This window comes from Lepus europaeus, chromosome 7 (genome assembly GCF_033115175.1).
Source record: "Lepus europaeus isolate LE1 chromosome 7, mLepTim1.pri, whole genome shotgun sequence".
Classification (NCBI taxonomy): domain Eukaryota; kingdom Metazoa; phylum Chordata; class Mammalia; order Lagomorpha; family Leporidae; genus Lepus; species Lepus europaeus.
The window spans coordinates 31101391-31112660 of NC_084833.1; positions in this window are offsets into that span (position 1 = coordinate 31101391).

Below are 11270 nucleotides of genomic sequence, written 5' to 3' on the forward strand. Positions count from 1 at the left end.
AGTCCCCCATCCTTGGAGGTGTTCAAGGCCACCTTGCGTGGGAATTGTGTATTTCACTGTACCACACAGGTCTTGAGGGATGTTTCACAGGCCCGCTGCTCCTGAGGAGGGCCTGGACCCTGGGAGGAGGAGAGAATACTCTTAAACAGCACAAAAATTAAAAGCCGTCATTGACTCAGTATGTTGGTAATTTTTTTAAAGATTTATTTTATGTATTTGAAAGGCAGAGTCACAGAGAGAGGTAGAGACAGAGAGGTCTTTCATTGGCTGGTTCACTCCCCAAATGGCCGCAATGGCCAGAGCTGAGCCCATCAGAAGCCGGGAGCTGGGAGCTTCCTCCGGGTCTCCCACGTGGGTGCAGGGGTCCAAGGACTTGGGCCACCCTCCACTGCTTTCCCAGGTGCATCAACAAAGAGCTTGATCAGAAGTGGAGCAGCTGGGACTTGAACCCGCTGTGCCACAGCACTGGCCCCAGTACTGGGCACCACACACAACGACCCTCAGAGACAAGGAGACCAAGATGTGTGAGCGGGTTGTCCAAGGGTGCACAGGAAGTGCACAGCCGGGACCCCAAACGCAACCAACAGCCACAGTACCAGCCACTAGGCCGTGGCTCCCTCCTCAACTCTCATCTCACTCTGCCTCCCCATGGCCTTCCTAAAGAAGACCTTAAAGAAGAAACTTCTACCAGGATGGGCCCCAACACACAGCAGCAAGGAACTACTTGGAAGGGGACATCAGAGGAAATGACCCGGCCTGAATACGGTTTGCAAATCACCTTAGAGGGAAGCTTCTGGCAAACTGAGGGCCAATTTTAAAACAGCCACATCCTCTGGGCCTTGCCCTCCTCCCCAGAGCTTCTTTGGGCTTTGTCTTCATTTGCATTGTTCTGGGGTGGGGGAGAGGGAGCGGGTGTGACTCCCTTACCTCGCCCGCTGGCCTGCCCAGCCGTGACTTCGCGGGAATTTGGCTGAAGTCAGGCTAATTAGTCCGCGTGGCCCCCAGAGAGTGTGGCTCACCAGACCCTTCACAAGCAAATGAGAATGCCCCACCCTGTGACAGGAGGCTCGCCAAAAAGAAAACAGAAAAATGACCAAGCTCCCGCCCTGTTTGACCCTGAGCTCTGGGCGGGACCGGCGGGCCGCCATCATTCGTCAAAGTCCCTTGGCCCTGGGGATCCTGGGAGGCTGGAACTGCTGCTCTGTCTCCCGGCAGCGTCCGGAGAACCACCCGGGACTGACGCGGGGCTGGGTCATTTTCTCACGCCTTTCTCTGAGCTCCAGGAGAGCATTCATTACAAGAACCAGAGACTCTTGAAGACCCCACGTCACTGGTACCACGCTAGAGGTCACGCTCTGGTCACTTTTTTTTTTTTTTTGCATTTTTGAAAATTTATTTTTCTTTTAAAGATTTATTAATTGATTGATTTGAAAAGTAGAATTAGAGAGAGAAGTAGAGATCTTCCATCCACTGGGTCACTGCCCAGATGGCTGCAACTGGTCATGTTCAGCTGCTTTCCCAGGCCATAGCAGAGAGCTGGATCGGAAGTGGAGCAGCCGGGACTGGAATCCGTGCCCATATGGCAGGTTGAGGCTTAACCCACTGAGCCACAAAGCTGGGAGGAGGGGTACCCTCTCCCCCACGTCCCCTCCACTCTCCTCCCCATGTTCACTTCTTCTAACTCCTCCCCTTGAACCACCTTGGAAAATGCCACCAGGTCTGTGGGTCTGTTCTGGGCCTCCTACTCCGCCCCAGGTCAGCCCATCTTCCCCAGGGTCCTGAGGGTGGCCCCAGCACTGTGGACTTTTAGTTAGTAGGAAGATGAACGTGACTGTCATTTCCATGGAATTTCACAAGCAAAGAGAATGGGCATGGCGGTCCTTGGCCCCCCGGGGACCCAGGGCTGCTGTGGCCCCGGGGCTGGCAGCGGGCAGGGAGGATGACTTTGCAGCCTGGGGACTGTTCGTCATTAGAACAACAAGGCCGGCAGCAGCGTGGCTCTGCCTTATCGGAGCAGGAGGCCGAGCTGGACTGTATTAATTGCCCGATGCTGTTGGGTTTGGCAGTACAGGAAGCAGTTTACATGGCTACACAGGGCCCTGGCTCACAGTCCCTGCGACACGGTATTATTGTAGTGGGATAATTGTGATTAGGGACAGTTCCCCGAGGAAGAACAGGCCTTTGATGATTGAGTCACTTCCTCCCCACTCCACTTCAGTGTGATAGCGGGGCTCGACCCACAGACGCACGCACCCTTTGCTGGCCAGAGAGTCCCGAGTTCCCCAGCCATGCTCCCCAGCAGGGGCGCCATCAGACAGGACCACCAGAGTCCTCCTCCCCGCCACATCATTTTGGGTAAGGATGACAAGCGACCGGGGTGGGGTGATCTCAGTGTGTCCCCAACTATGGTGACCGCAAGAGCTCCTCTGGAGCTGGGGAGACCAGGCTCCCTCCACGTTTGCTGGCTCTGTGTGACTTAGGGAACTGGAGACTCAGTGACCCCGTTTGCGTGAGGACGGTCAGGGGATGATTTTTGTGAGGGTTAAATGGGATGGCTTTAAGGTTTGCAAGCACCTAGTAACTAGCAGCTGTTTATATTATTGTTGCCATTGTGGATCGCTGCCTCCCCTCCCCCACCGCCCCAGTCCAGAAAGCAAGAATCTTCTGAGGGCTGCGAGGTCCCGTCGCTTTCACTGGTGGAGAGGCAGTCGGATCAGAGGAGAAGGTTCCAGAGCCCAGTCTCGGCTTCCGCCCTGTTTGACCATTCCCTAGGGCTGTTCCCTAGGCCAGAACTTCCCCGGGGGACACAGAACCCATCTCTCTCACTCTGCACACAGTGTGTGGTCTCCAAGTGGGTGCTGCCCTGGTCCACCCATTCTGCCCAGGGGTTTTTATGCCGCATAGCCCCTCATGCGCTGTCCTGAGTCACTGATCTCAGCCTCTGTCAGGCTTTGTGGAGAAAAACAACCCCCGTGTGCACATGGGCGGGAACCGTGTTTGCCCAAACAAGCGACTCCACCCCGTTCCCGGAGCCTCTGCGTGGGCCCTGCAGCTGCCTTCAGATGTGTCTGGGGGTGAGGACGGAGCCGCGGAGCTGGCCTGCCTCGTGCACTGCCCTGCAGAGGCTGCAAGCAAAGCAGAGCAGTGGGCAGAGCGTGCGAGCCCTGGCGTCCCAGGTCCCGGGTTCGCACCTGCTCGGGCGCTAGCTGTGTGCTCTTGGGAAAGCCACTTTGTCTCTCAGAGCCCCAGTTTCTTCACCTGGTAAGTGGGGCTAAAAATATCTCTCAGAGTGCTGTGGGCAGGATGAAATTAGACAGGTATGCAAAACACTTAGTAAAGTCACCCACTGAGGGTGACTCAATACAGGGTAGCAAGGGGAGGGAGTCAGCCGGGAGTGAGAGCCCTGAGCTCTGCTGGCAGGGTCTCAGCTCTGCTGGGAGCAGGGAGCTCTCCTGGGACCCGATTGCTCAGGGGCTGCCTGCTAGGCCACCGTCCCCGTCCCCACACATTGGGAATATTCTGCAAGCTAAGGTCAGAGACCATGTGTGTTTTGTACACTGTGCAGCCAGCACCAGTGTATTAGTTACTTACAGCTGCTGTAACAAGTGACCATGAACTTGGTGGCTACAACACACATTTATTATTTTACTGTTCTGAAGGTCAGAAGCCCTAAATGGGCCTCATAGGAGCTAAAACGATAGCAGGGGAGGGCCACACTCCTCTGGAGGCCCCGCAAGAGCACCTGGAGGCTGCCTGAAATCCGTGCCTTGCAGCCTCCTTCCTCCTTCTTCAAAGTCAGCGGCTTAGCATCTTCAGATTTAACTTTGACCGCTGCTTACAAGGACCCCTGTAGGGCCGCCGTTGTGGTGTAGTAGGTTAAGCCTCTGCCTGTGACTCTGGCATCCCAGATGGGAGCCAGTTCAAGATCTGGCTGCTTCACTTTCAATCCAGCTCCCTGCTAATATACCTGGGAAAGCAGCAGAAGATGGTCCACGTGCGTGGGCCCCTACAACCACGCGGGAGACCCAAAAGAAGCTCAGGGCTCCTGGTTTTGCCCTGGCCCAGGGCCGGCCTTTGTGGCCATTTGGGGAGTGACCCAGTGGATAGAAGATCTCTCTCTGTTTAACTCTGCCTTTCAAATAAATAAATAAATAAAATCTAAATAAATAAATAAATAAGGGCCAGAGCCACGGCTCACTTGGCTAATTCTCTGCCTGCGGCACCGGCACACCGGGTTCTAGTCCCGGTTGGGGCACCTGATTCTGTCCCGGTTGCTCTTCTTCCAGGCCAGCTCTCTGCTGTGGCCCAGGAAGGCCGTGGAGGATGGCCCAAGTGCTTGGGCCCTGCACCCGCATGGGAGACCAGGAGGAAGTGCCTGGCTCCTGGCTTTGGATCGGCGCAGTGCGTGGGCCGTAGTGGCCATTTGGGGGGTGAACCAAAGGAAGGAAGACCTTTCTCTCTCTCTCTCTCTCACTGTCTAACTCTGCCCATCAAAATAAATAAATAAATAAATAAGGTCCACTGTAATAGACTGAGCCCACCCTGGCAATTTAGGGGACTCTCCCTATCTCAAGGTCAGCTGATTATCACCCAAATTGCATCTGTAAATTTCCTATCCCTTTGCTGTAGAGTATAGCATATCCACAGGTGCTGGGGATCAGGAGGCTTTCAAGAAGTCATTATTTTGCCTACCCCACCTAGTATGAAGGAAAGTGGGATCAAGGCCAGAGAAGAACATGGACTAAGCACCTATTTTGGACTGAGCTTCTTGCAAAGAAGGCTGGAGGATTTTTAAAAAAATATTTATTTACAGCCAGCGCCGTGGCTCACTTGGCTAATCCTCCACCTGTGGCGCTGGCACCCTGGGTTCTAGTCCCGGTTGGGGCGCCGGGTAGCAGTCCCAGTTGTTCCTCTTCCAGTCCAGCTCTCTGCTGTGACCCTGGACGGCAGTGGAGTTTGGCCCAAGTGCTTGGGTCCCTGTAGCCGCATGGGAGACCAGGAAGAGGCTACCGGCTCCTGGCTTTGGATCGGCGTAGCGCCAGCCGTATTGGCCATTAGGGGAGTGAACCAATGGAGGGAAGACCTTTCTCTCTGTCTCTCTCTCACTGTATATAACTCTCTCTCTGTCTCTCTCTCTCACTGTCTAACTCTGCCTGTCAAAAAATAAAGAAAAAATTATTTACTTATTTGAAAGGCACAGTTACAGGGAAGGAGAGACAGAGGCAGAGAGAGAGAGAGAAATATTCCATCAGCTGGTTCACTCCTCAAATGGCTGCTGTGGCTGGGACTGGGCCATTGTTACTCCAAAATCAGGAGCCAGGAGCTTCCTCCAGGTCTCCCACATGGGTGGAAGGGGCCCAAGGACCTGGACCATCTTCCACCGTCTTCCCAGGCACATTAGCAGGGAGCTGGATGGGAAGTGGAGCAGCCAGGACTTGAACAGGCATCCCTATGGAATGCTGGCACTGCAGATGGTGGCTTAACCTGCTTTGCCACAGTGCCAACTCCAGGTCAGAGGCTCTTATGTTTTCTCCCAGACAGCAGGTAGTCCCTTGGGAGGTTGCTCACGGGACACACAGGCCCTTAGGAGATGAAGAGTCTCCAGGCAATGCTCCATCAACCAGAATATTTATTCAGCAAGTATTTTGAGTGTCAGTGAGGTGCTGAGCACCAAGGAGGTGGGGATAAGTGAGCTTAGGAGGCTCAGGAAAGCACCGTGGAAAGGTAGAGGAGTCAGGGTTAGACACGGGAGAAGGCTGTGGGCTGGGTTTTGAGAAGTGGTACGCACAGTGCTTACAAGCGCAGAATCTGGAGCCAGGACACCTGGGCTCAGTCTGGCTGTGCTGTGCACTCACTGTGTGAGCTTTGGCAAGTTTCCCAATTCCTCTGTATCCCAGTCACGTCCTTAGAAAGTATCAGCGAGGAAACAAGCAGGTAAGATGCCCGCATCCCACACTGGCCTGCCTGGGTTCACTTCCTGGCTCTGGCTCCGGCTTCCGGCTTCCTGCCGGTGCAGACCCTCAGAGGCAGCTGGTGATGGCCCAAGTAGTTGAGTCCCTGCCACTTGTATGGAAGACCTGGATTGAGTTCCTCGCACCTGACTCCAGCCCAGCCCAGGCCATTGTGGGCAGTTAGGGAGTGACTCAGTGAATGACCGTTCTCTCTCTACTTTCTGCCTCTCAAGTGCATTTTTTTTTTTTTTTCAAAGTGGAAAAGCTAGTAGTCCCTATGTCCTAGAGTCATTGGGAAAGTCTGTGACTTGGTACAGGTAACGTGTCCAGAGCAGTGAGGGTCACGTTAAATGATGGCTACTAGCATTATCCCCCTCTTACCCTTTTCTTAGTCTTCACTTCAACAAGGAGTGAGGGATATCCCAGCAGGCACTGGAAAGGAGACAGTCGCGACAACAAGGGGTTTCTGGGAGGAACGTTCAGGTAGGGGTGGGAATTTTCACTTTCCAATCCCCCAGGGTGGGAAGAAATGGGCACTTTCGACTCTTCAGCTTTTGACAGTTGGTCTTCATGCAGATTTCCTCGTGGTCCCCTCGGACAGAGCCCAAGGCCGTGCAGCTCAGACCTGCCCCGCGTAGACCTCACCTTGGAGCTGCTCTCCATGGCCACTGGCTGCAGATGCTGGGGTAGGGGGTAGGGGGCCATGAGGATCGGGAGATCCCAGAGCTGCCCCCAGCTGGGGGAGGGCAAGGGGGGGTTCCCAGACTCCCCAAGGAAAGGTCCCCTTTGGCCCCTGGAATCTTTTACTGAACAGATCTAGAGACATCGCTCTGGCTCCTGGGGTGACCTAAGTAAGTGCCCATTCTTCCTTCAACTCAGAGCTAATGGTTGACGAGGGAAAAAAATGCCTCTGTTATCGCAGAGCGCTGGAACTGGATTTGTTTAAAGCATTTTCTCCCTGGAGGTGCAGTAATTGCTCTCGGATCAGACAGGAAGTCCTATTGCTTGAAAGGAGCCGGTGTTATCAAGAGAAAACACATCAGCGCCTCTCTTCTCGGGAAGGGCTTCGTGAGTAATCAGCAAGGCTCCTCTCCAACTGGCCGCAGGCCTTTGTTCCGATGCCACAGGTCAGGGAAAGTTTGAGCAGGCAGTGCTGTTAAAGGGGTATGTGGGCGGGGGGCTGGACATTCCAGGCCTTTCTCTTTATATTTGACTGGCTTTCTCCAGAGAAGGGCGCTGAGCCTGGGTTAATTGCCCCAAAGTTAACAAATGAACCCGATGACACCACTCTCCTACCTGAACCTCATTAAGGGCAACCCCACTGCCCTCAGGGTCAAGTCCAAGGCCTTACTCCAGTCTACAAGGCCAGGAGAAATTTCTGACTCACTGTCTCACACAATATTGCAGGTAACGACGATGGGACTGACACTGGGTGCTTGGTAAGTGCCATCACCAGTCACTGACCTTTCTTGGGCTTGTAGCATGTGACAAGCCATGCTGAAGACTTGATGCCCCACCAGGGGCTCCACAAGGCTGGGATTATTATCCCTGGTTCATAGATGAGAAAGCTAAGGCTCGTCAAAGCGGTTGTCCAGGGTTGTCCGGCTAGCAAGGGGTGGGACAGAAACTCAGATCTAGATCCATGGGGCAGTGGATGGCTTCCTGCCCCCCCACCCCCCCAACCCCCCGTGGACACGTGCGTGGAGGGGCTGGGCCACAGAGCTGCTGCACGGCTGGGGGCGCTCCAGGAAGGGCAGGACAGATGTGATCGGGGGCAGGGCCTCTTTTGTTTGGCTTCACTTCAAACAGAGACGACAGCAGGGAAACCGAAGCCCCCAACTTCCCTTCTCTGAAGACCAAAGCCAGGCCAAAAATAGGAGCGACAGGAAGCATTTGATCCCGAAGTGTCAAATGAACATAAACATCCTGCCAAGGTTGCCATCAGGGAGTGCCCAGCAGCAGCTGCTACGCAGGGGCTGGTCAAGAGGTCAGCCCGGTGGGTGGTGCCCAGCCAGACCCTCCCGCTCTGGCGGACAGGGGCGTGCGAGCTGCTGCCACATTGACATCAGAGCATCCAGGCTTATAGAGATGATTGTGGCCAAAGGGAAGCACCTTGCACACCGCCAGGGGGCCCTGTCTGCTGGTCCTGAAGTCCACGGCCGTGTCTGCTCTGAGGCTACCATCCCAGAGCGTGGGCTGCTCCCAAGTGAAAGTGTGGCAGAGACACCAAGGCGGGTGCCACTGGGTTCCGCTGGTGGCTGACTTAGCTCAGCGACTCCCTGATGGCCTTTCTAGACTGCACAGAGCCTAAGCGGTTCCCCTCAACCCTCCTCTCTCTTCTTGACTCAGAGCCTGACTTTCATGGCTCCCTGTTTGTGCCGCAAGCATTGCTCCTCGTACTATCTCTGCACACTGAACCCCCTCATGGCGTCTGCTTCTTGGAGGACCTGGACTGAGTCGGAGTTCATCTACTGATCGTCTCATCTTATAGCTGAGCAAACAAAGCTCAGAGAGGCAAAGGGATTTTTCTGAGGCTGCACAGTAAATTTCTGTGGGGGTAGGAAATGAAGACACTGCAGGCCACATCTATTTCTTTGGCATCAGGTGCATTTGGGGTGGGAAAGGAGTGAATTGAGACCTGTGTGAGAATTTTTTTTCAGAATCAGGCTCCCGATTCATTCACTCACGGGTTCCCCTAGCTCGAGAGTCCCCAAAAGGCAAAGACAGCACCTATCTTACGGACCCATCTGTCCCCGACCCTCCAGTCTCCAACCGGGCCCTTAATCACATTGTCTGCCTGACATAATACATTGGCAGGGACCACTCAAATTCAAGAGGTTATTGGTGTTTTTGCAACCAGGGCCAAAAACAAAGGGCTACATTGATCCCAGCAAAGGTTATGCGTGGTGCGCAGATCACAAGATGACAAGGACGGAGTGGGGATCTCCCCAGTCAGAGAAGAGGGGGCAATTGTGTTTGCTCAGCGCTCTCTCTCTGTTGGGGGTGACGCTGACCTGTCACTCAAGAGGCCTTCTACTAAATTCTCCCACCCCTGGCCAGGAGCTGGGGCAGCTCCATGGCTTCCATCATGCTAATTACCACCACCTCCCCAGTGACACTGAGCTCGCTTTCTGATAAGGTGCATCCTTAATAGTCTCCCATTTCCCTGCTGACCCAGGGAAACAGGCCTGACTTGATGGTGTGTTGCTACACAGAGCGAGCGAGGCTGCGTTGTCGCACCCGGTCTCACAGCCTGACCCCATTAGTGGGCCTAGAATCGATAGTGCTCAGGCAACTTGTGTCTCCCTGAAAGCATTCATTTGGCACGTTTGCTGGCTGTCAGGCAATTCCTTTCTCTAACACCCCACGGTCTGTGGCCCCAGTGCCCGAGTCTCTCCTCCTTCCACAAAGTGCTTGGGGGAGCTTGCCAGTTCCAGAGTGCACCAGCCTTGTCTTTTGGAAACAAAAGAAGAATGATCAGAGTTGCATTTGTCAGCACCAGGGCATAAAGAATGACAGTTTGGGTTATAATGCGTTGGTTGCAAGCAACGGAAATCAACTATGGCATACATTTAAGCCAAATAAGACCTAATGGAAGGTCTCTTGGGAACTCAGCCATGAGGCTAGATCAGCACCAGCCAAGCTGAAGATTCAAGTTCAAGGGACAGAACAGCCGACCCTAGTTTGAGTCACTTGCCTGTCCTGTGGCCAGAGGACAGTGGGGGTGACTGGCTGGTATGTGTGCAACACTGGTTGAGTGATGGGACCAAAAGAGGAGGCCATGGGTATGGGGCAGGGAAGAATAACAGGAATTCACTAGGTTGTCAGCCCAAAAGAAGGGCCAGTAGCCCAGGGTGTGTTAACTCAGATCCTTCCTTTGTTTTAGGTTGCTCTACCAGGAGGAGTGAAAGATGGAATCTGTGCGAAGTGCCTGGCACTGGACGCGGGGTCAGTCTCAGTTAGTAGCATTTGTGTGTGTTATTGTCTTTGTAGTACAATTTTATTTATTTAATTAATTTATTTGAAAGGCAGAGACATAGGGAGAGGAGGAGAGACAGAGAAAGATATCTATCTTCCACCTGCTGCTGGCTCACTCCCCAAATGGCTGCAATGGCCCAGACTGAGCCAGGCTGAAGACAGGAGCCAGGAGTTTCTTCCAGGTCTCCCTCATGGGTGCAGGGGCCCAAGCACTTGGACCATCTTCTGCTGCTTTCCCAGGCACATTAGCAGGGAGGCGGATCGGAAGTAGAGCAGCCGGGACTCCAGCTCGAGCCAGCGTCCATATGGGATGCCGGTGCTGCAGGTCATGGCTTTAACCTGCTGCACCCCAGTGCCAGCCCCAGATCGCTGCTAATTCTAATAGGTAAATAAGAACAGCCTGAGGTTTTTAAAGACTTGAATGAAGCATATAGGAGGAACTCAGCACCTGGAAAGGACCGTGGCCTTGTAGGACCTGCTTTGTCACAGATGCTGCTGAAGTTCATCCATGTGGGAGGCCTGAGCCCCCTCTCAGGATTGGTAGAATTTATACCCTAAGTGCTCATACGTGCCTGTGGACATGGCACACTGTTGTGCGCATAAAATATTTGCAGAATGCAGGGATGAGTGACAAGCGGCTGATTACGTTTCCAGGTCAGTGGCTGGCTAATTGGGAAGCGATACAACCGCTCCCTACGTCTATCTGTGGAACCAGAGTAAAGTCTCTTGGTGCCAGTATTGAGATGTACGAGCTGACCTCGTAAAGTTCTCTAATCCGAAGCCTTCTGAATGCTTATTGAAGTGAAGTGGAGAGAAAGAAGGGAGGAGATGGCTGGGGAGTGCATGATTCAGAGGTGGGGCCTGGAGGGGAGGAAATGGAGGGTGCGGGGTGGGGTGGGGACAGGAAATTCCTGTGGGGGCCGGGGGCAGGACTAGTGCCAGGAACTCCATTTAGTTCTGACCTGGGTCCCCTCCTGACTCAAGTGCCCATGGGCTGCAGGGGCCAAAGCCAACTTTATGCTACCCTTCCTCCCCAAAGAAAGTGGCTTTCTTCCCCCCCCCCCCCCCCCAGAAACCTTTAATGTAAGGCACAAACACTTCCTGCATCTCATAAATATAATTTTAGGAATATAGTGATCCTTCCCACCTACCCACCCTCCCACCCTTCATCCTCCTCCCTCTCCTATTCCCATTCTTACTTTTTACTAAGATCTATTTTCAATTACTTTATACACATAAGATTAAACTTACACTAAGTAAAGAGTTCAACAAATAGTATGAAACACAAAACAAACAAAACCTCTTCCTAACAGTCGAGACAAGGGCTGTTCAAAGTCTTCG